Genomic DNA, 27,691 nt, shown 5'->3' with positions numbered 1-27,691 from the left:
AGGCCATTCATGCACTAAGAAAGGAGAATCATCCAGGAATGGAGAACTAAGGAATGCAAAGTCAAAGGAATTACCAACATGCTACCACTGTGGAAAACTTGGTCATACTACAAATATCTATTGAAGCAAACATGGTATTCAAAATTCTAAACCTAATTTTATTGGTTACTATTTTCACTGCAAGAAACAAGGACATCAAATACAATAGTGTAGGTCAAGACTAAAGAATACAACTACTACACCTAGATTTGAATATTACTTCTATAATTATCATAAATATGGGCATAGAGAATATGAATGTAGATCACAAACAAAACCTACTAGACAAATCAAAGAAAGAATTATGCACCTAATAATACATGTTCCAAATGTCACAAGTTTGGACATCAAACTAAGAATTGTAGGACTCAATTACATTTAGAAAATCAGACAAAGGACAAAGGCAAAGGCAAAGTGGACATTGAGAAAATTAGGAATGAAATGAACTAGAAATGAAAAAAGCAGAGCAGAAGATGGAAATAAGTGGAGCTAATGTAGCTGAGGTCACCCAATCCAATGGAGAAGGTGATCATGTCATCTCAAACTAAGCAAGAGAGGTATCTATGGAATTGTATACTTAATTGATATATAATACATCAATTCCTTACAAATAAATGTGCCAAAAGTTCATATCTGCATATGTGAAGATGCATAAGAATAATTTTTTTAGAGGTTGTCGAGTGTCAATAAAAACTATCTATGTTGACCGAGCATTGCAACATGGACCAAACACTTCAGAAGAGGAATGATAGAGATCGAATAATATGGAAGAGATTGAGTTGTAATATAAAGACCTAGTTGAAAGGCATCAACATCGACCAAGATAGCTAGCTTCCACCCACCTGAGTACACAACATTAATGGAGACCCTAAATCAATCAAAAGGAGGTATATAACAAACTTTAAAGACATTATTTCATACCTTACATTTAGGTTTTTAGAGCACAAAGCAATTTAGTGATTTTAGAAACCAGCAAAGATTTCAAGGGCAATTTGATAAAGAAGCTTGAACGAGTAAAGAGTGTGAATGAGTGTCGAGTATCCAGAGAAGAAAGAATTTCAAAACCCTAACTATGATCATGAAAGCTTCATCAAACATTGGAATGAGCCAAGAGGTTAGTAAAATTTTCAACTAGTGAAGAGTGACAACTGTCCTCCACCTAAATTCCATGCTCTTCTAGAGATTGCTATGAAAGGAGACTCTATGGGTGCATTATCTATGACACCACCTAAAGTCATTATGATCCATGATGTCAGAAGCTATTATATGTGAAAAATTGGAGAAGTAGGAGATTATGAAATTAGGGAATCTTATGAGAAGTTGTGTAATGAAGGAATCTTGAAGGATGAATTTCAATTTACTAAGAGGAAAGGGTTAACCCGTTCCCAAGACTTCCTAAGAAATTACAAGATTGAGTGGATTAAATCTATTTTGAGAAGAGTTCATGACATGAAGTATTGGCTACAAAATGGACCAGTGGAGATCCTAAAGAAAATGATATATAGGTTTAAAGGTTATCCAACCCTAGACAAGAAGAAAATAATGTGAAGCCTGAGTCATGATGAAGTTAAGGCTAACACAAGAGTTGAGTGGAATGGATGTGGTATGTCCATTATAAGAATTTCTAAACCACTAATTGAATTTTCAGCAAGATTCATTGCTCACAAATTCTATTATTCAAGTAGATTAAATAGCATGCCTTCTATGGATGTGGATCAAGCTTAGAAGATTGTGATGAAAGATCATGAGTATGATCTTGTTGAGCTACAAAAGTTACAACTTGTAGAAAATATGTCGTCAATAAGAAAAGTGAAGAATTTGATGTGTAAGTTTGGGTCCCTCATTGTTTGTATTTTATTTTATATCTAGAAGTACTTTCCTAGTATTGGTAATGTTGTGTGGGAGAAAGACAAACTAGTGATAAAGAAAATCAATTACTATATTACTCAATTGGTAGAAAACTTTGAAAATGTAATGAATGTTTACTTTGATGAATTTAAGAAAAAGATGAAAGGAAGAATAAAGATTCCTAAAGAATTGGTCAAAAGATACTATAGTGACATATGTTTTGTTGTTGATATGAACAACACTTTTGTACAGGTGGTAAAGCCAAGGAAGGCTTGGTTGCAAAGTTTTGATTATGAGGTAGATAGTGATATAGTGAGTGCAAATATTGAGGCACAACTGAAAGAAGATATAGACATCGAGGCTAAAATTATTGGTAGATATGAGGAAGCCAAAGCAAGAATAACAATGAATATCAAGATAGCTTCCAAAGAGAAGAAAGGAAGAAAATGATTGGAGACCTAGAAGCTAAGCTAAGAACCCTTGGCAAGGGAAAGGAACCATTGCAAATTACATAAGGTCATGGTGAAGATGAAGAACAAGATAGTGGTGATAAGGAAGAAGAAGAAGAAAAAAGTGACAAGGGAAAAGGGAAAAGCCCTAGTTGTTGTCATGCCACCAAGAAAGAAGGCTCAAGGAACACAGAAGAAGACAACAGTGACACCTCCACCACCAAACAAGCCAAGGACTAGGGTAGCTGCTAGTGCCGAGCAGTCTACAAAGTAGAAGGTAGTAGAGACTACTGAGCCTAGTTCCCCCAAAACTAGAAGGAGATTGGTCAAAGGACCACCCATCAAGCGGATAAAGACTATTGATGAGGTATGTGAAACCTTGAGAAGATCTATAAGATTATCTAGTTTTAGATATGTTAGATATGACACACTAGATAATGATGATAAGAATAAAGTTGAGGAGGCTATGGTAGAAATGATTGCAAATCAAAAAAAATATCCTAGTGCAATAGAGAAGAAGATACCCAAAGATATTTATGATAGACTAGAGAGAAGATCGCAGGAGGATGAAGTAGTAGAGAAATGGATAAGAAATGGCACAGTAGTCAGAGTTATGCTTGATCTACTACAAGATCACTGAGACACATTGTCGGAATGGTATGGAAGTAGATTTTTTCCTAAATATAGAATTCTTTTAATATCACAAAATAAAGAGGAAGATGTACAATAGCAAAGTGAGTTGCTATGGAAGAGCATTTTTGGGTTAATAACAAAGGCTGAAGAGATAGACATTATAAACATCAAAGATGATTATAGTAGTGGAGAAATTTTAGGTGTGCCAAGTCCACAAGGAAACATGTCCCATGCACATGCTAACATCCCTAACACTCCAAAGGCCAAGCAGTCAAGGCTCACAAACACAGAGGCAGAAACTGAAGACAAAGAAACAAATGTAAATGATAATATTATTTCAACACCTCGTATTGAGGAAGAAAAAGAATCAAATAAAGATGAATTAAGTGTGACTATTTTTTTCTTGAGCACAGATGCAAAAACACAATCGAGTGGTGACATCCCCTCATCAACTCCAAAAGCAATAACAAGCAACAACACTCCTTCACCTAGAAGGAGGAAAGAAATAAAAGATGTTTCACCCTATATTGATGTTAGTCTAGATGAAATCATTGAGATGCCACAATTGGATTTGGAAAATCTCACCTTGGAGAAAACTATTTTACTACAAGAAATTTTGATGAAGAAGAAGAAACAAGAAGAGCTCAAAAGAGTGCACAAGTAGAAATAGGTACTACATGATGTAAAGCATATTTTTGTTGATGCTTTTGACATTCAAAATTTTGATGAAGGTGCACCAATCATAAACCAACTTGTAAATATAGTTGAACAAGTGAATGTTGGAAATATGGAGTCAAATGAGAAGCTAATGGATTGGTTAACAAGAAGATTTGAAACGAAGGTTATGGACAAAGGTTCCATAACTATTGCCGAGCAGAAAGTGTTGCTACAAGAGACAACATAGGTTATGATTGAATTAATTCAAAAGGCACAACATTTGTAAATAATTTTTTCAAATATGCCAAGATTTACTCACAATATTCAAGTACAAATAAATTCAATTTAGGCTGAGATGAAGAGATCCAATAGTATTATTTCAGAGTCAGTAGGATCAAGCATTGATCACTACAATAATCTATTGAATGCTCAAGGTTCATTGGTCAAGCTTTAGGTAGTTGATAGAAATATGAGATCCAAATTGATATCTATTCAAGCGATGATGATACCCCATTTGGAGGTCATGCAAAGAGAATTGAAAACAACCCAAGATCTTATCATAGAAGATCACAATTTATTAGTGGTTGATAGTTTAATTGATTTGGCTGCAAGACTTCACTTGTAGAATCACATTTTGGAGGCAACAAGAACCACTTGCGATCATGCATTGTCCATGATTACCAGATTTTACAAGAAATTCATCAAGCAATATGGATTACTTCCACCTATTCAACCCCTGCAGTAGTGACATATAGTGTTAAAAAACAATGAGGAAACGGAGTCAACAAGGGGAAATAGAGTTGACAAAAGGGGAAACAGAGTTGACAAAAGGGGTAACAGAGTTGATGTGAACAAGATGTCACATAATGATTTCAATAAAGGTGAAATGCATTTGTTATTCATTTTTGCATTGTTTATTCATTTGCATAAGTCATAAGACTAAGGGGGAGAGCTCATTTATCAGATTGTATTGTATCAATGTAAATATGCCAAAGTGATGTAAATAAATATGCCAAAGTGTTTTTTTGACTAATGTCAAAGGGGGAGATTTTTGATATCTCTAAGCATTGTTGTCTATCAGTGTCAACCACTTAGTCATTTACAAGGAAGAGTCAAACTATCATCACTATGACAAAGCTACTCTATATAGGCTTAGTCATGTACATAAGCGAGTATGTACCAAGCTCTATAGGAGCTAAGTAAGTTTTGTTCATAGAGTATTTTCTATATGAGCCAAGCTCATCAGCAACCAACAAAGTCATCAGTGACTGAGAAAGTCATCAGCAAACGAGAAAATTCTAAGTACACAAATATCGAGCATCAAGAAACAATAAAGACCGAGCACTACAGAGTTTACATAAAAGTCAAGAATGGAATAGAGTTTGAGGAAAAATGGTTATCAGGCTAACTTGGAAGGAATATTTAAGTTTTGAATAAGTTTTTATAGAATATTTAATACTTACATAGGTTGTTACAAAACATTTACATAATGTGGATCATAGATCCCTATGCTGTGTGTTCTATGATTGGGATCAAGAGACAAAACATGGAACCATCTAGAAAATGGCTTACAAATCACTTTAAATAGCGATGATATTTACCTATATCATAAGCATGTGAAGTAAGAGCAAAGGCAGAGAGGTTGATGCATGCGAATAAGAAGAGTTGAGAAGATCAAAAGTCAATGAAAGGTTATGTTATCATTTAATGGACCGAGTGACCTAGTCATTATAGTGAAGTGAAAGGTAAAGACAAGCATATCAAATTAGAGGAGAGGATTAGCTAGCAAGGAGGAGACTCGAAATAAGCTTGCAGAGCAAATCGAAAGTTGGGTACTAAATTAGTTTTAATAGACTTGAATCAGGGTAAATCTCTTAATAGAGTGGTCTTAACAGATCTTTGTAAATTTCCTAACATAGTCCTTACTTTGTTGTAAGTGTTAAATCCTCTAACAAGGTGAGACCTAGTAGTCTCTTAAGATTTTAACAGGGTAGACCCCTCATAGGGTAGATCATATTTTATGGTCAAACATTCTAACCTTAATTGGTTGACTTTAGTATTGCAGTAGTGAATATTTGTGGGTGTCATCCCCACCCCAGTTTTACCTTCACCTTGGAGGGTTTTCAAATAACAAATATTGTGTTATGTGTTTTATTTTTATGCATGTGATTGGTTACGTTTATATGTTACAATATATTTACAGTATAAGTTTTACATGCACAAGTTATTGATAGGTGTGACTGAATTGGTGAAAAGTTAGAAAGTGTCAAAGATTCCGATTCACTCCCCCTCCTCTCAATATCTTGTTTATCCTATTCACTCCTCCATAAATCAACAATATATATGTATGTATATGTGTGTGTATGTATGTATGTATGTATGTATGCATGCATGTATGTATGTATGTATGTATGTATGTATGTATGTATATATGTATGTATGTATGTATGTATATTTATATGTATATATATCTATATATGCATATATGTATCTATATATATGCATATATATATAGATATATATACATACATATACATATATATACATACATATATCTATACATACATATTAACACACATACATATACATATATGTACATATAGATACATCTACATACATACACACACACACACATATATATATATATATATAATGTTAATAGGAAGTTGCAATCGACTTTAGTTTTATACACATATAAAGTGATTGCATTATGTATAATATGACAACTGAGTTTTACTATTCATAACACAATCATGTTATTTAAACATAAAAGTGTGATCATGTTTAGGCTTGGTAATTTATCAGTGGTTGATAGTTTAATTGATTTGGCTGCAAGACTTCACTTGCAAAATCACATTTTGGATCATGCATTGTCCATAATCACTAGAGTTCACAAGGAATTTATCAAACAATATGGATTACTTCCAGCTATTCAACCTCAGCAACAGTGACATATAGTGTTAAAAACAAGGGGCAAATAGAGTCAACAAGGGGAAATAGAGTTGATAAAAGGGGAAACAGAGTTGAAAAATGGGAGAAACAAAGTTGATGTGAATGAGATGTCACATAATGATTTGAATAAAGGTGAATGGATTTGTTATTCATTTTTGCATTGTTTATTCATTTGTATAAATCATAAGACTTAGGGGGGGCTCATTTATTAGATTATATTGTATAGATGTAAATATGCCAAAGTGATGTAAATATGACAAAGTATTTTTTCCACTAATGTCAAAGGGGGAGATTGTTGGTATCTCTAACCATTATTGTCTATTAGTGTCAACCACTTAGTCATTTGCAAGGCAAAGTCAGATAGTCATCACTACAACCAAGTTACTCTATATAGGTTGAGTCATGTACATAAGAGAGTATGTATTGAGGTCTATAGGAACTGAGTAAGTTATTGGTCATAGAGTATTTTTTATATGAGCCAAGCTCATTAGTGATCAAGAAAGTCATCAGAAACCAAGAAAATTCCAAGTACACAAATGTTGAGCATTAGGAAATAGTAAAGATCGAGCAATGCAGAGTTTACATAGAAGTTAGGAATGGAATAGAGTTTGAGGCAAGATAGTTATCAGGCCAAATTGGAAGGAATATTTAAGTTTTGAAGAGATTGTTATAGAACATTTTGTAAGGGAAACTTGGCAATAAAGAATATAACCGTTTCCACATAACCCATAATAGATCTGAAATAAATATGGAATTAAAATCCACATGCAAGAGAATAAACAACATACCCATAAAATGTGACACAAGATATACCCTGGGAAACCCTCATTGAGGGAAAAACCCAGCCTCCAAAAGCATCCATCACCCTGTATTATTCAACAAAAATATCATTGCCATACAACCATGGAAGCCTTCATGGCCATAGCCATAACCGAGCAAACTATGTGAACTAGCATGAATCCACACATCCCATGCCATGCTTCCAACCTTCACAAATGCTCCCTTGGCTAACCTGTCAAGCCTTGTCCTGCTCGACTCTTGCCTTTTGTCTTCTCTTTGTCACTCTTTTTTTTTTCCTCTACAACAACTACCCTTGTGGCTACTTATATAGTAGCAAGTCCCACAAAACCACCAAGTGGTATTACATAAACCATGTGCTAAAACCATGTGCTACCTAACCCACTGACCCCACATTTAATATTGGGCATTTAATTCTTTTCCCCAATATTAAATAATTACATGAAATATTATCACAATGTTACAATACAACTCATCAAAAATATTTCATGGGAATCGTTACATGTTGCACGTCCATCTAGGCACAACATTACATAATAAAAATAAAATAATAAAATAACAATATTATGCAATGTGTGCAACACCCATTATCTCAACAATCTCCCACTTTTTGTATACATTGCATAGGGTCAATCTGTAGCCACATAAATGAACAAGGGAACAATCCCTTCTAGCACATCCACCATCATGGATAAAAAATACACCAAGTGCTCCATCCTGGTACCCGCAACAAAATCAAAGTATCTAGCATCTCGAACATGAATGATCTCACCTCCTATTATGCCACTCCCACTGGACATACATAGAAGCCATCCAAAGAGAAAACCACCCAACTTGTCGCATTAGAAGATCATAAAATCATGTACCAACTGAAATTTCAAGCACAAATAACCTAATCCAAAGGTAATCACATCTATCTGTAGTTGTCAAAATATCCATAGCTGAAATAGCACCCACAGCAAAGTGCCAAACCCATCCAACTATCCATACCTCAAAGGTATAACAAGTGAATCTCATATCACCGACATATCCAATCTATAACCTGCAATCACAAGCCTCAAGAGCAATACCTGCCACATATATACCAAGAAGCTCCCACTACAAAAGATAATGTCAAATCTATAACCAATCCACTCACAACATCTCAAAGAAGTGAATCCATGTAGCATCAAGGACATCCACAATACATAAATTGATATCCTGCAAGAACAACTCTCATAACAAGTCTCCAATGCTCTCCCAAGTTCACCACAACCAATAGAGGAAAGAGAAAGAAATAACCATGTCATCTCTCACATGACATACATGAGAACAAACCAGTGATCACAATCTCTAATCAATCTCAAATCCAATGTAAGCAAAACTGAACATCCAGGAAGATAACCAAGACCAGAGAAACCATGCAAATCATAACCTGTATCATGTCCTTCTACACACACCTCTAGATGTAAACTGTGCAAGTATGATCTCCTCCATAAAACCCCAACAAGAAGCCTCAACAACACCCAAACCATAACATATAACTCATCATGGATGTAAGCCTCTCACAAGAAGATCAAACTCAATAAACCATTCCTAAACCAAGGAATAACCATTCCTAATCCAAGGAATATGCCCAATATAAAACCATCTCCCAAACTCAACCAGCATAACAACATATGCACATGGAGATAACTAATGCTAAACCATCTCTCAAATGAACCCTCCAGAACTAACTCATGTACCATAGCTCAAGATCCATATCCATGAAAGACAAGCATAAATATAATGCACTTGAGAAAAACAATGGGCTATACCTCTCAAGTAGCAAACCTCCGAGTAGACCAAGAGTGGGGAATGAGAATGCTCATCAAGATACCCAAGTCTCCAACCAAGACTCATCTAAGAACAATCTCCTCTCAAGTCCATATCAGGTGACTACCCCTCGGACTTCCTGCTGAAACCATCAACCATCCCAACAAATACTTCTCTAATCCAAGAGAAATCAGTGTCACCACTGTCTCTAAGTATCCATGAGCACCTGTAACCAATAAATCCTTGCCAACTCCAAATGCAACATAGCAATATCATGAAGTATCCAGCTTATGATCAGTGTACTCAATACCAAGAAACTAAACCAAGATCAATGTCAAAGTTCCAACCATGGCCTCAAGAACATAAACATGACAACATGATCTTACCATCTCAACTAAAGAGATAACATGCTCCATATGAACATACCATAACATGTCACAACTCTAAACGCGTATCAAGAGTATATCATGACATAATAATGAAACCATCCTCACACCAAGGATAACATGCCAAATAAAAGCATAAACCACACCTTTGCCAAGAACCCTATGAGTCCTCAAGATGCAACCATCTCCACACACCATGAAGAAAACCATCTCCACATACCATGAAGATAACCAAGAACTCCATAAGTCCTCAAGATCTAACCATCTTCAAACACCATGAAGATAACAAGTGCACCATGCAAATGTCAAAGACGCTTCTGCAGCAACAGGATCTAAGACAAACCTCCAACATCTGCAAACACTCAATAAATATATATCAATGCCAACAACTCCCACTCAACCATGGTACCAAGTCACTAATGGCATCATAAAATCCATCCTCTCCAAACCAAGAAGATATAAACCAAACCAGGAACTAATCCTGCACTGTCACCCCATCACTGTCACAAGCTCCCACTAAATCGTGTATCCAAGCTATCCATGACATAATGATGAAAAACCATCTTTTAACCATGAGAATCAACCAAGGCATCAAACCATCAAAGAACTCAAAGTGCACATCATGAGCTCCTCAAAAGAAATCAAATAACCATGATCCTCAATAAAGAAGATATACCACCATAACTATATCAGAAAATCCAAGCTAATGAACATCAAGGATGTACCTGTATAACCAATCATGTCATGCCAAAATCCATGACACCATGATCACATCCATGAACCGAGCATCTGGCTCTCAATATGTCCAACTTGTCAGCATAAAATAGTCAACCACAATCCTCCACCATGACTGTACCTGGTAACAACATCTCATCCCTTCTACATGAAGATAAAATCATGTGACTTAGGGCATAGACAACCCAAATCCAAGCCACCAATCTGAATATGCATCAATAATGAAAGATCAATGGGCAAAGACAACCCATAACCAAGCTATAAATACAACCTGTAAGTATAGACCGCTTACAACACTGCACAACTTGTAGATCCAACAAGTCATCATGCATATCCAAACCAAACACTGGTAACCATATCATCATGAGACCAATCTGAAATATGAACTGAGTATACAATGACATCAAAACTTAAATCTCCAATGCCATAAACTCACAATGTTACCATAGTCAAAATATACCTATAAACTATTCAGATCAATATATCACCAAATAAATCATGCCAAACCTATACCAAATCTGAACCAATTTGTAGAGCTCTCCATGAGCTTTCCGTTGACTACTCGAAGTCCAAAATTTGACTCCGTATGCCCAAGTTATGCCATAATCTGTGCTCAAACTAAATAACATCTGACTTTAGGGATCTTAAAACCTAACAAAATTTCAAAATCACAGAACCAAACCTACACCATCTTGTAGTGCTCTGAATTAGCTTTCCAACGCCTATAAGAACTCTGAAATCTGATATTCTGAGAGAAAGTTATGACCATTTTACTAAGACAATCTTTTTACCATTTTCAATACGATTTTTCATATTTTTTTTTTTTTTTTTTTTTCAGTGACGAAAATTCCGACGGGATTAAATTTGACGGCCATCATGGGCTGAAACTAAAAAACTCTTTCATTTCTTCTAAACATGGCCAAACTAGGGCATATTATATATCAAAATTTATGGAAATGTCGACCTGAATCCAATGGTGAGGTCTGTTTTTACCCAGGAGGTCATTTCTGCAAGCTACCCCCCAAAACCCTCATTTAAATGAAACATCCAAAAAAATCTTTTTGTCCAACAATTTCACATGCCCAAATCTTTTAACATCCCATCATAACAGCAAACCCAAAGTCCTCAGATCTGCAATAAATCATTCATATATCTTGCCCTTTCTTTTATCCTCTCATGCATTCCCATGGATTCAATCTAGGATTACAAATAATAAAACCATAGCTCTGATACCACTTGTAAGGGAAACTTGGCAATAAAGAATATAACCGTTTCCACATAACTCATAATAGATCTGAAATAAATATGGAATTAAAATCCACATGCAAGAGAATAAACAACATACCCATAAAATGTGACACAAGATATACCTTGGGAAACCCTCATTGAGGGAAAAACCCAGCCTCCAAAAGCATCCATCACCCTGTATTATTCAACAAAAATATCATTGCCATACAACCATGGAAGCCTTCATGGCCATAGCCACAACCGAGCAAACTATGTGAACTAGCATGAATCCACACATCCCATGCCATGCTTCCAACCTTCACAAATGCTCCCTTGGCTAACCTGTCAAGCCTTGTCCCGCTCGACTCTTGCCTTTTGTCTTCTCTTTGTCACTATTTTTTTTTTCCTCTACAACAACTACCCTTGTGGCTACTTATATAGTAGCAAGTCCCACAAAACCACCAAGTGGTATTACATAAACCATGTGCTAAAACCATGTGCTACCTAACCCACTGACCCCACATTTAATATTGGGCATTTAATTCTTTTCCCCAATATTAAATAATTACATGAAATATTATCACAATGTTACAATACAACTCATCAAAAATATTCCATAGGAATCGTTACATGTTGCACGTCCATCTAGGCACAACATTACATAATAAAAATAAAATAATAAAATAACAATATTATGCAATGTGTGCAACACCCATTATCTCAACACATTTAATACTTAAAAAGGTTGTTACAGAACATTTATATAACATGAATCACAGATCCCTATGTTGTGTGTTCTATGATCAAGATCAAGAGACAAAACATGAAACCATCTAGAAAATGGCTTATGAATCACTTTAAATAGCGATGATCTTAATCTAGATCGTAAGAATACAAAGTAAGAGCAAAGGAAGAGAGGTTAATGCATGTGAACAAGAAGGGTTGAGAATATCAAAAGTCAGTGAAGGGTTTTGTTAACATCTAACATATCAAGTGACCTAGTCATTGCAATGAAGTGAAACGGAAAGACAAGCATATCAGATTAGAAGAGAGGATCAGTTAGCAAGGAGGAGACTCAAAATCAGCTTGTAGAGAAAACCAAGAGTCAAGTACTGAATCAATTTTAACAGACTTTAATAAGGGTAAATCTCTTAATAGAGTGGTCTTAACAGATCTTTGTAAATGTCCTAACATAGTCCTTACTTTGTTATAAGTGTTAAATCCTTTAACAAGGTGAGACCTAGTAGTCTCTTAAGATTTTAACAAGGTAGACACCTCACAGGGTAGATCATATTTTATGGTTAAACATTCTAACCTTAATCGATTGACTTTATTACTATAGTAGTGAAGATATGTGGGTGTCATCCCCACCCTAGCTTTACCTTCACCTTGGAGGGTTTCTAGGTAACAAATATTGTGTTATGTGTTTTATTTTTATGCATGTGATTGATCAGATTTATATGTTACAATAAATTTACATTATAAGTTTTACATGCACAAGTTATTGATAGGTGTGAATGAATTGGTGAAAAGTTAGAAAGTGTTAAAGATTTTGATTCCTCCCCCCCCCCCCCCCAGTATCTTGTTTATCATGTTTACTCCTCCATAAATAAATAATATATATGTATGTATATCTATATCTATGTGTGTGTGTGTGTGTGTGTGTGTGTGTGTGTGTGTGTGTGTGTGTGTGTGTGTGTGTGTGTGTGTGTGTGTGTGCGTGTGTGTGTGTGTGTGTATGTTTATGTGTATATATGTATGTATATATATGTATATAAATATATATATGTACACACATATATATACATGTATATATATATGTATATATCTATATATATCTATGTGTGTGTGTGTATATATTTGTATATATATATATATATATATATACATACATACATATATACATACATACATACATATATACATATATAGACATATACATACATACATACATACATATATACATATATAGACACACACACACACACACACATATAATGTTACTGGGAAGTTGCAATTGAATTTAGTTTTATACACATATCAAGTGATCGGGTTATGTATAGTATGACAATTGAGTTTTACTATTCATAACACAATCATGTTCTTTAAACATAAAAGCATGATCATGTTTAGGCTTGGTAATAGGCCTATTAAACTACCCAAAGTCTTGGGTTGATGTTTTCCCTCTATTTTTTTTGCTTTGGAATTTTCTTTTCTAAGATCAATTATCATCTTTGACTTCATCAAGTTTGCAAATGGTGAAGGGGGTATCTCTAAAATTACTACCATAATCTCACATGTATTCTTACCTTTCTAACCATATAATTTTTTTAGGCTTTTGAACAACATTAGCATTTTGAAATTAGTTTTTCTATATCAATGTCTTCACAATCCTCTTAGACATATGTCTACCATTTTTTTAATAACTTTGGATCTACTTAACCAAATGGAAAATAAATTACATACTATTATTCTACACTTGATTCTATACGATTTTTATTTTTAAAAAAGTGTTGATTATTTTGATGCAAGTTATGCCCAATGTACAAAGAGGTACCTAAATTTTAGGGTGGGTCACTTCAAAAAATCATAGAAAAACTGCTTGTTAGAAAATTATGAAAAAATACACAAGTTCTAGATGTCACTCTTCATATCATCTTACCAAAGGGTTTTTCAAAATACTAAATACAACTATATGTTCTATGGAGTGCATGATAACAATTATGTTATGTTTTTTAATAAAAAAATAGGAACAATTTTCGGTGTGCATGAAGTTTGACCCTCTTAATCTTATCCATTTTTTTAAAACCTTAGTAGTTTAGAAAGTATATTTAGAGTACTAAATTTTTGTGTTTTACACATTATCTCATTTTGAGTACATGATCTTCATATGACTCTTCCAAGATCAGGTTTACCTGATTTCAAAAAATTGGTGTCCACTCATACCCCCTTTTTGCACACCATCTTGGTGCACTTACGCCATGATTGAGTAGAAAATTGTACTCTTTAGGATAATTCATTGATAATATGGGATCTTGCATGAAGAATTTCTGAAATGCATAGCTAAGAGAATAGAAGGTCCTAATCAATCACTAATTGAAACAAAAACTGGGACATGTACAATTGGGACCTAATTGATGGTTGACTACAAGGGGATATGTACAACTAATAGACCAAAATATTTACATGGTTCACTATACAAAAATATCAGTATGAGAGAATAGTAGGACAAACATCATATAACCAAAAATATATGATGAGGAGATAGCAAAACCAATTGATATAACATAACTACATAGTTTTGTGATTATAATACAATGTGTTGAATTTATTTCCAAGCTCAGGAATTACAATAGTACTGATTGCATTTCTATCATGTACTAGGAAATCGAAATATCATGGAAACATGGGTAGATGGACGAGTGGATGCTGTGGGGATTGGGGATGTGATTTTGATAGATAATGGGAGGGTATGAATATGCATGGCACACACTATAGGGTTCTCACCAAGATACCTATCCAAGGCACCTAAATTGCCAAGTTTACATCATTGGACATTTATTTCTCTTTACTATTTTTCTTTCTTTAATTTTTATATTTTGATTTTTCTTGTTATCATCGGGTGCCTAAATTGTGAGGTTCTCACCATGATGATGATTTTTTCAAAATATTTTAAGATACTTTTGTATTTTTTATAGGACTAGTAAGGTATACTGAGCATCTTAGGCATGAAACTTCCTAAGATGAATGGCATTTGTGGGATCATTCTGAGGTTTACCTTTTAAAGTTGATAATTGATATGCTCATGATTCAAAGGATGTTGTGATGACATCAGGACCAAGCCATATGGGCTCAAATTTTTCCTTATCTCTATCTACTTGGACCTTCATGTTCTCTTTTAAAGCCATGTCACCCGCTTGGAAGTGGTAGGGATGAATTTTTTTATTGAAGTTCTATTTGAGTTGGTTCTAATAAACCACTAGGTGGTCATAGGAATGTTTCCTTCTCTCATCAAGTAGGTTTAGCTAAGTAAGTTGAGCAACCTAGTAATCTTCTTTAGATATTTCACATTGCAAAGATATGCACAGGGAAGGGAGTTTAACCTTTATTGGTAATATTGTTTCGACACTGTAGACTAGGGAGTATGGGGTTGTTCTTGTGGAAGTGTAACATGAGGTATGATATTCCCATAGGGCGAGGTTTATTCACAAGTGCCAATCATAGCCAAAATTATTAACAACCTTCTTTAGGACTTTGAGAAAGGTTTTATTGGTTGTCTCAACTTGGTCATTACCTAGTGGAAAATATGGGCTAGAAAAGAAATGATGGATGTAGATGGAGGAGTACAATTCTTCAATTTTGAGATTCTTGAAGTTTCCTCCATGGTATATGAAGATGGTGGTAGAGATACCGAAGTGACAAATAATGTGGTAGAGGATAAATTTGGATACTTAAACTCCAATGGTGTTGACAAGAAAGACTACTCCAACACACTTGGTGTGATCACTATGACAAGGTTGAATCCCCATCATGAAAAAGGCCATGGTGATGAAATGGGTTGTAGATCTTGTACTGGAGCACATATTAGGTTTGTATATTGTTGACATGATAGACACTTCTTTACAAATTTACATGTATCATGTTCCTTTATGGGCTAGTAATGCCTACATCTTAAGATCTACCTAGCTAGGATTATCACTTGTGTGAGCACTAAAAAGTTTGAGATGTACCTCCCATAGGGCCATTGTGGCCTCATTTGAATCTAAACACCTAGAAAGGGTATCATAAAAACCTCAACGCTATATTGTGTTGGCTACAATAGTGTAGCAAGAAGCTTTGTGAATATGATTTTGTTGTTGGGTTCATGCTAAGGTCGGGGAATTGTACCATCTTTAAGGTAGGTGTGAATCTCATAGTACCAAGGAGATTAGGGACCAACTAGAAATCATACCATCATTAACTCATCATTCTCATGTGTGGGTGTATGTAATCGCTTAACTAAGAATTTGTATTACAAAGCTTCCTGATGAATTTCTAGGAGTGAGTCAAAAGTTTCCATTGCATCTACCAACTTAATTTGTAGCAGGACACATGTGAATTAGATCCATGGGAAGTTTTATTTCATCTTATCCATCATATCTTTATATGGTAACAACTTATCATCCTTTATTTAATACTCATCAAGGACTTGCTTGATGATCAGTTGGGAGTCACCAAAAACATGTAACTTTATAATGCTCCATTATATTGTTGTTCTTAATCCTACAATGAATGCCTCATATTCTAAGATATTGTTGGTAAAATAGAAATGTAACTTGAATGACTTAGGGATGTATTCATTTTGAGGTGTGACCAATAGTATCCCAACTCCAGATCCATGAGACATATATGACCCATCAAAGTATAGTTTCCATGGAGGTTGTTCTTCGATCACTTAAAGATGCTTATCAAGGAGTTCCATGATTAGTAGATATTCATCCACTAGAGGTGCATCAACCAACTAATCTATAATGGAATTTACTTTGACTACTTTTCTATCTGCATACTAGATGTGAAATTCACTAAGCAACATGACCCATTTAACTAGTCAACCTGTGAGAGTCGTTCTTGAAAGTATGTATTTTAATGGATCAATTTATGATATTAGCTTCATTGTGTAGCTAAGCATATAATGGAAAATTTTATGAGTGGCAAAAACCACTGCCAAACATTATTTCTCCATTGGAGTGTAATTGAGCTCATAGACAAACAGGTTATGCATGATAGAGTGGATGGCTCTTTCCTTTTTTCCATCATTAGGCTGAGTTAGAAGTGCCTCGAATATTGTTGAAGTAGCTGATATGTAAACAATAAATGGCCTCCTTGGGGATGCATTAAACTAAAATAGGTAGGTTGGCCAAGTACTATTTTATCTTTTCAAAACTTCATTGACATATAAGATCCCATGTGAAATATTGATCCCTTTTTAACATGTTCAAGAACTGTTAGCACTTGTCTAAAAGCTATGAAATAAATCTCCTAGCTGATTACAATTTTTCCTATAGGCTACCTAACTGCCTAAATTTTATGGGAGGAGGCATGTTCATGATAGCCTTGACCTTTTGGGGTCGATCGTTATGTCTCTATGTAATTCTATGAAACCTAGGAGTTTACCTAATGTGATGCAAAAGACACTTTTTTGAGTTCAGCTTCAGATGGTACTTCTAGAGATGGTAAAAGATTTATTCTAATACACAGAGGTGGTCCATCCTATGAACTAATTTGGCTAATATGTCATCTACATAATCTTCAAGTATTTTTTGAATTAGGTCATAGAAGATGACCATCATACCTCTCTGATATGTTGGCCATGTGTTCTTTAAACCAAAAGGAATCATGTTATAGAAAAAGGTGCCCCAAGGGGTTGTGTATGTTGTCTTATGTTGCTCTTCTTCTTTGATGCAAATCTAATTATATCTTGAGAATCTATCCATGAGAGACAACATCTCATGTTCGATAGTGAGGTCTATTATCATGTCAATGTTCGACAGTGGGAAGTCATCCTTGGGACAAGCCTTGTTCAGGTCTCTAAAAACCTATGCAGGTTCTATGATGCAGGAGCATCTTGCATTGGAAAATTATTGGAAAAAAAAAAAAAAAAAATTCTGGAGGAGAGAGAAAAGTGATGAAAATTAGAGGAGAAATAATAAAAAAGAGAAAAGAGAAAAGAAAGGAAAAGAGGATTTTTATTTTCGAGGTGCATAGGTGGCATAAATAGAAAAAAAAAAAAAAAATAGTTGTCATTACATTAATCGAGGTGTGTAGGTGGCATCTTAGAAGCTTGTGGAAAGTTTCTTAAATCTTGCATTTAATATTTGTTGTGATCCATAAAGGAAATGTAATTTTCTAATTGGGCCACATGGTGGTGCTTAGTTGTAATTCTAGAAGGTTATGGAAGTTTTAGAAGGTTGTGGATATTGTGTAGGAGGGATTCTAGAAGGTTGTGGATAAGTCATGCATGGGGTGGTAAGTGCCTATTTAAGCAAGGCATATGAGCATTTCTAAATCAAGCTCAAGGGGAAGCTTGAGGAGTACAAGCTCAAGGGGAAGCTTGAGGAGTAGAAGCTCAAGGGGGAAGCTTGAGGAGTAGAAGCTCAAGGAGAAGCTCGAGGAGTGGAAGCTCAAGGAGAAGCTTGATATCATCTTGTGGGTGTTGTAAGGATCTTCAAGTATAATAAAATTTCTTGTGAAGCAATTTTTTTCTCTTGGTCTCCATATTGTTGCTTTCTTGATTGTGAGTGGGTAAGGGTGGTGTGGCCCTCTATCAAGTGGTATCAGAGTTGTACCTCCATCATTCTAATATCACCAAATGGCTTTGAGGCTAATACTAGATTCAAGATTCAATTAGAGTAGTCAATGGACCTGATGATTTTTTCTTGGAGAATTTTCTCTAGCTCTACTTTGACCAATAATACAACTTTGGGATGCATTTTTCTCAATTTTTGTCTATCTAGTTTTTCTTTAGGATCCACTACAAGGTGATGTACTACCAATTTTGGGTCCAACCCTAGCATATCTTGGTATGACCAGATGAATTTTTTCATGGTTTTCTTGCAAACTTCGACAAGACAATCCTCGTCAATTCTTGATAGTAATGTTCCAATATTTGTGATCTTTGAGTGCTCAATCATGTCTATGTTGAATAGCTTGGTCTCTTCGATCAAGATAGATGAGACTTATGGCCTCTAATCCTATTGTGTAAGGAATAAATCTTCGTCTTTAGGTTCCTTATAGAGGTTTTCACCCTTAGCTTAGATATGTCCTTTATTTTCTCTATTTTAATTGGGTTCGATGACACTCCAAAGGAGTTTTGACTAGGGAACCCTTTTTTCTAAATTTTTTTTTTGTTTTCTTTTTCATTTTAGTGGTTGAATATTTCTTTCTCCCAGAAGTAGCCCATCAGTTCCAACTTGTAGACATATGAAGATGATGGTTCTGCTAGTTTGTGTGGTAGTTCATCTCCCATGAATCTTAGGAGTGCATCCTCATTTAAGAACTTGTCAATGTGTAGTACGCTTGGTTGCCCCCAATCGACAAGTTGAGAATGTACAAGTGGGAGGTAAATAAGGTTGATGGCTAGTTCATGGGCACATAGGCTCTTAGGAAAATGTCATCATAGTGTATTTCACCATAGACTCTCTTTTCTATCTCTTTCAAGATGTCTTTGACCTCCATGAGTTCATTCTAGATGTTTAGGAAGGTGTATCACCTAAGATGTAGTGTTAATGAATACATAACTATGAAAACATTCAACAAAAGAACTAAGTTAAACAATTATGGAAATACCTAATTATGCAACCAAATATCAAAAGAAACATGCAAACATCAAGTTCCCAATAGCTTGCAAGTGTAGTTGGATTTGTCTAAGATTGGACAAGTACGTTCAATGATGCTTCATGATTCAAAGTGGATTCGACAATGGAGGATGGAGGTTTCAAACTAAGAGATATTAGGATAAACCACAGACAGAAATAAAAACTACATGCAAATATAACCAATAACAAAAAATAATAGAACACACAAAAATGAACACAAGGCACCAAGATTTAACGTGGTTCACCCAATCCCTGAGCTACATCCACCAAACAGCAATCCGATCTTATTACAATCCAGTGATTACAACCTGATTACAATCTGTAATCCCTTACAACTCAATACCGCCGCAAGAACCAATTTCGTATCACCACCCATAAAAAATACCGAACCCTAAGCCCTTTTTATACAAGTATTAAACCGCTTTAGGGTTATAACATGTCGGCCATATGTCAGCCATAATATGTTGGCTACCATGTCGGCTACTTCCCAAAAAAAAAAAAATCCGAGGTGATGCCCCGAACCCCACTATTTATGAAGTATGTACAGTACTTTCCTGATCAGTCACCACATTCTAACAATCTCCCACTTGGGGACTGATCAGGCTCCACACTAAACAACAATCTCCCACTTGGAGACTGATCCTGTACTAATACAACTACCGCATGGGGCTCCCATTGGATCAAACCACCCTGGACTCTGCTGTTTGTTTATTCACATTTAGTCTAAAAGACCAACTGAAGCGGAAGAGGAGTTCAGCTTCTCCCTTGTTACAACCTTTGTCAACATATCTGCTGGATTTTCATTGGTATGTATCTTCTCCAGCTTTAACTGTCCATCCTCCAAAACTGACCGAATGAAATGGTACCGCAACTGTATGTGTTTGGTCTTAGAATGCAGAGCTGAATTCTTAGCAAGATGAATGGCACTCTGACTATCTGTGAACAAATAATTATCCTTCTGAGGATGTCCCAATTCTTCCAAGAAGAACTGAATCCATATCATCTCTTTGGTTGCCTCTGTAGCAGCAACATACTCTGCCTCTGTAGTGGAGAGAGCATTAATCTTCTGTAGCCTAGAAACCCAGCTCACGGCTGCCCCACCAACAGTAAAGACATAACCTGTAGTACTCCGCCTGGTATCAATATCCCCAGCCAAATCTGAGTCAACATAGCCCTGTAAATCAGTAGTAGAGCCCCCAAAGTGTAAACACTTATTGGATGTTCCTCTCAAATATCTGAGAATCCACTTGACAGCATTCCAATGCTCAAATCCTGGATGACTCATATACCTGCTAACGACTCCCACTGCATGTGCAATATCTGGCCTAGTGCATACCATAGCATACATCAAACTTCCTACAGCTGAAGCATAGGGTACCTTGGACATCTTATCCTCCTCTTCCTGTGTCTTGGGACACATCTCCTTAGTCAATTTCAAATGACCAGGTAAAGGTGTGCTGACAACTTTAGCATTCTCCATAGAGAAACGTTGCAACACCTTCTCAACATAATCAGCTTGAGATAGTGTCAATGTTCTGTTCTTCCTATCTCTGCAAATCTTCATACCAAGGATTTGTTTTGCTGCCCCCAAATCCTTCATAGCAAATGCATGTGCTAATTGGCGTTTCAGCCCCTTAATATGATCCATGTTAGACCCAGCTATAAGCATATCATCAACATATAAACATAAAATAATGTAGCTATCACTATCCAACCTCTGAAAATAAACACAGTAATCTGAATGACACCTATTATATCCATGCTCATGCATAAAACTGTCAAATTTCAGATACCATTGCCGAGGTGCTTGCTTCAAGCCATATAAACTTTTCTTCAATTTGCACACTAAGTTCTCCTTACCTTTGACCTCAAAACCCTGTGGCTGAGCCATATATATTTCTTCATCCAAATCACCATGAAGAAAGGTTGTTTTAACATCCATCTGCTCTAAATGCAAATCTTCAGTAGCCACAAGACTTAAAACAGTACGAATAGAAGTCATTTTAACAACAGGAGAAAATATCTCATCAAAATCAATTCCCTTTTTCTGTGTAAATCCTTTTACAACTAACCTGGCCTTAAATCTTTTCTTACCTCCTTCCTCTTCTTTCAACCTGTAAACCCATTTATTCTGTAAAGCCTTTTTACCTGCAGGCAAATTGCACAAATCCCATGTCTTATTTTTCAGCAAAGAGTCCATTTCATCTTTCATTGCAGACTCCCACTGAATCTTAGTATCCACATGCACAACTTCATCATAACTTTCAGGTTCACCAGCATCAGTAAGTAAAATAGAATACAAAGAGGGAGAAAACCTTTGTGGAGGTCTAATTGGCCTTGTTGACCGTCTAACATTCACTGGTGTGTGTGGTATTTGTTGTTGCAGTTGTTGCACATCATGAGGAATGGCTGGAACATCAGCTTTTGGAGTATCATCCAGCACTACATAATCATCTTCTTTCTTCTCATGTTGCTGCAACAGATCTTTATACAACAATTTTTTACTGAATATGACATCCCGGCTTCTTATAATTTTAAGATTTTCAAAATCCCAAAGCCTATAGCCAAATTCATTAATGCCATATCCAAAAAAGACACATTTCTTTGATTTAGCTTCTAGCTTGGTTCTATTTTCAGAGTCTATATGAGCAAAAGCTTCACAACCGAAGGTCTTGAGAAAAGAATAACTCACCTTCTTACCAGTCCATGCTTCCTCTGGAATACCACAGCCCAAAGGAGTAGAGGGTCCTCTATTAATCAAATATATTGTAGTATTGATAGTCTCCGCCCACATGTGTAAGGGCAACCCAGCATGCAACCTCATGCTCCTTGCGCGCTCCATTATAGTCATGTTCATGCGTTCAGCCACTCCATTTTCCTGTGGAGTCCTTGGAACAGTTTTTTGTCTACAAATACCATTAGTGGAGCAATAATCTTCAAATTCATGACTGCAATACTCACCACCATTATCAAATCTGAGACATTTTAATTTCTTACCAGTCTCATTTTCAACCAAGCATTTCCATTTTTTAAAATTTTGAAATACATCAGATTTCTGTCTAAGGAAATAAACCCATACTTTTCTAGTTGCATCATCAATAAATGTAACATAATAATGAGAGCCACCAAGGGAAGATACCTGAGCCGGTCCCCATACATCTGTATGCACAAGCTCTAATTTCTCCTTTTTGTTTTCCTTCCCAGTCTTTACAAAACTCACTCTCTTTTGTTTTCCATACACACAACTTTCACAGAAATCCATATTCACACATTTTAGACCTGGTAAAACTTTCCTTGAATGAAGTACTTTCATACCTTTTTCACTCATGTGCCCAAGTCTATTGTGCCACAACGCTGTATCAGAATCTACAACAGCTATTTGTTCTCCTTGCTCAACTGTAGTAATTGTTCCTGAATATTCATTTTTCTCTTAAACAATCAAAGTAGAACGAACAATATGACCTGTACAAAGATATAAGGTGCCTACTTTCACACCTTTTGCTACTACAAGGGAACCTTTTGAAACCTTCCAATTTTTATCATTAAAAGTAACTACACAACCCTCATCACCGAGTTGCCCTGCTGAAATTAAATTCCTACTCAGCTTTGGAACATGTCTTACCTCATGTAGTAGCCAATGATTCCCATTCTGCAACTTAATCTTAATTTTTCCCTTTCCAACAATCTGACAGGGTTCATTATCCCCCAAATAAACAAGCCCAAAATCCCCTTGGACATAATCAATGAAATAACCTCTATGAGGTGTAGCATGAAAAGAAGCACTAGAATCTAAAACCCATGAATCATCAACACTTTCTAAAGACAGAAGCAAAGCATCCTCTTCGGATTTGTTACTTACCACATTTGCCTCTTTGTCTCCATCTGATTTATCTCCTTCATTTTTCTTTCGAGTCCAGCAATCTTTCTTTTTGTGCCCTGGTTTCCCACAGTACCAGCAATCATTTGGTCCTCTCGATTGAGACCTCCTCCCCTTTGACTTTCCTCTTGATTTCCCACGATTTCCAGAGTTACTTCCTCTTTCAGTCGTTCTGCCCCTGCTTTGTGCATTTAAAGCACTTCATGATGTAGATCCACCTGAGGATTTTCTACGAGTTTCCTCACTTAAAATAACACCGATCACATCATCATATTTTAGGGTACTAGATCCAGGAACAGAATTACTCACTGCCATTACCAAGCCATTCCAGCTTTCAGGCAAAGAACACAAAATCAAGAGAGCCCTAATTTCTTCATCAAAATTGATACCCACAGAAGATAATTGACTAGTAATAGTATTAAACTCATTTAAATGATCTGCAACAGATCCACCTTCTGCCATTTTCATATTAAATAAACGCTTCATGAGAAATACCTTATTTGAAGCGGAGGGTTTTTCATACAATGTCGCTAGGGTTTTCATCAAATCTTCTGTCGTCTTTTCTTTTGTAATATTAAATGCCACCGATGGTGCCAAGCATAACCGAATGCTTCCGAGTGCCTTTCTGTCCAAAAGATCCCATTCAGCCTCTGACATAGTTCCCTGATTCTTGGCTTTTCCTTCCAACGGCTTCCATAAATCCTTCTGATATAAATAGTCTTCCATTTGCATCTTCCATAACTGGAAGTTCTGCCCATTAAACCTGTCAACCCTCAACTTACCCTCATCTGCCATTGCTCCCACTCAACTGTGAGACTCCCACTTAACCGTGAGACTTTCCTGTAGAGGATAATTGAAAGACAACCTTGCTCTGATACCACTTATTAGGATAAACCACGGACAGAAATAAAAACTACATGCAAATATAACCAATAACAGAAAATAATAGAACACACAGAAATGAACACAAGGCACCAAGATTTAACGTGGTTCACCCAATCCCTGGGCTACGTCCACCAAACAGCAAGTCCAATCTTATTACAATCCAGTGATTACAACCTGATTACAATCCGTAATCCCTTACAGCTCAATACCGCCGCAAGAACCAATTTCGTATCACCACCCATAAAAAATACCGAACCCTAAGCCCTTTTTATACAAGTATTAAATCGCTTTAGGGTTATAACATGTCGGCCATATGTCGGCCATAATATGTCGGCTACTTCCCAAAAAAAAAAAATTCGAGGCGATGCCCCGAACCCCACTATTTATGAAGTATGTACAGTACTTTCCTGATCAGTCACCACATTCTAACAAGAGAGTGAGGATAAGAATTGGTATTATAATAGTACTTTGGTATCTTTTTGGAATCTCAAACTAGCATTATAACTTTGCAATGGAAGATGGAGTAATTGTAAAGGGAAAAGGGCTCAATTTATAGGAAAAGGGGAGGAGAAATGGATGGCCAAGATGTGAGATTAAAAGATTTTGAGGAGTGGTTAGTATGCAAGGAAAGAGAAGCACATGGATTGAGCTTTCTCAAATGCATAACCTTGTGACAAGTGTCTCAAGGAGAGTGCATGTGAGGTGATTAGGATTTTGGAGGGAATATGACCATTTTGGGGATGCAATAGGGAAAAAGGAGTAATGAAGGGAGATGGAGTGCGTAAGAGAGATGTAAGAGCATTTAAGGAAGATATTAATGAATTTGGGTGGGGAGGTGAGGGATGTGACATGAGTTGACTTGGGTTTAGATTAGGATTTCGTAATCCTCATGCTTAAGGTTGTGTAAATGATTAGGGTTGGATTATGTTTGGATTAGGGAGTGACTAGGAGGGAAGTAGGCATGTTAGAGAAATGCAAGTGAATGACTTACTTAATTATTTTTAATTAGTTAATCAAATGGATTTAGCATGGGTGAATGGATTAGGTTGAGTCTGAACTACAGGGTTAGGATTGGGTTAAGGGTTAAGCTAAGGTTGAGGTTGATTAATTGAAAATATTTAATCAAAAAGGTAAAATTAAATTTAAATTAAATAGATACTGTGCAATTATTCAATTTAATAGAAGAACAGGGATTTAATTAATAATTAAACTCTTGGTTGCCATTTGATTTATTAATTGGATTATATTCAACTAATTAGATTAATTAATTAGAAGATGACATAAATTGATCAAATATTAAATACTTAATTAATAATGTCTTAAAATATGACTAAATAAGATTACTTAATTATTTAATTTTTGACTGATTATCCAAGAATTTTAAAACTCAATTATTAGTTCATGTCGTAGGTAGGAAACTATTGCATTCATGAAAAAAAACTTTTCAATTAATTGACCAATCACAACATTTAATTTTTCAAAAGCTTTTTATTCTATACAATTTTAATATCTTGCAATTTTTTTAGTTGAACTAAATTGTTTTATCTCTAATTCTATTGGTGGAATTGTGCTACACTCATAGCTTGGCTTTTAGCTTTTGTCCATTTTGTAAATTTTATATCTTGCTATTTATTATTATGAACTTTGATACAATTTTCTTTTTATTGTGAACTTTGACATTTTTTTTTTATAATTGACAAGGTAATCATTCAAATCAATTAAATATCAAAGTATCAATCAATCAACCTTCACAATTAATTAATAACCTTTTTAAAACTCAATGCATCCTCCCATAAGAATGAAAATATATTGGTTGATTTTTAAATAATTATATTGGTTGATTTTTAAATAATCATAATTGTACAAATACATACAATTATATGTTTTCTCTTATTTATTTTGAAAATGTGTGGATGATAAAACTACCCTTTTTTTCTAGAACTTAGCCCTTCGACTCTAAATAAGACAAATGATAAAATAGGATTAAAAATTCACCGCAAGATTTAGGAAAATCTTTTAAATATCCCTCTAGAGTCTTCCAATTAGCACTATTTTGGAGTCTTCCAATTATTAACAATGCATGCATACGCTTTCTTGCTCATTAATTATCTATCTTATCAACAAACATTTTTTAGGCCCACTCTAAACAAGATGAAAAATCTTTTATGTATTCATCTAGGGCCTTCCAATTAACACTATGTTGGAGTCTTCCAATTATTAACAATATATGCATATGTTTTTTCTCTTCTCATTAATTCTCTATTTTATTTACATATTCCTCTAGAGTCTTCCAATTAGCACTATTGCTGGAGTCTTCTAATTATTAACAATATATGCATACATTTTTTCTTTGCTCGTTAATTTTTTAATTCTATAAACAAGCATTTTTGAGGCAATATTATTTCAGATTTGTAAGCTTATTTCTACTCATTAATTCTCTATTTTATCAACAACTATTTTAGAGGTAGTGTGATTTTAGAGGCGGTATAAATTTCCAAGAGCAACTTCAAATGTGTCATTGTAAACTTGCAACCATAGTTTTAATTGGTTTGTCTTTATTAGTATTTTATGGTAGATGTTGCTTATTTATTTAAGCAAATTAATAGGTGTTTCTTAAAATAGACCTAATTGAAATTGAGTAGATTGTAAATTATAGGTGATGACACGAATCTTCAACAAATATGAAACATAACTAGATTTGGGACTAATTTTTTAAATTAATAGGAGAAGATTACATCAATGTGAGTCTTTGTTGACACTATGCTTATAGGTTATATGATTATCATTTAGTTCTTGTTTCTTACAAGATATTAATAAATATTGCATCATTTGGAGCTTCAACTACTATTGTTAGATTGTCTTCTTTATAATTATTAGTCTAAGTTATTTTGTTCTTTATTCCAATTTGGCGCTAGCAAGTGATTATTTGTCTCTTCCTTTAGAGTTGTGATTTGTTTTAATATGTTATGTGATAATTTCAATGTATGAAGATTACCAATGAATTAAGAACAAAATTTATTTTTAAATCTTTGATTTCTTATAATTTCTCCTCGGAAT

This window comes from Cupressus sempervirens, chromosome 1 (assembly GCF_028749045.1).
Source record: "Cupressus sempervirens isolate cs-2001-9-10 chromosome 1, ASM2874904v1, whole genome shotgun sequence".
Taxonomy (NCBI): domain Eukaryota; kingdom Viridiplantae; phylum Streptophyta; class Pinopsida; order Cupressales; family Cupressaceae; genus Cupressus; species Cupressus sempervirens.
The sequence above is the reverse complement of the archived record's forward strand: the minus strand, read 5'-3'. Positions refer to the sequence as shown.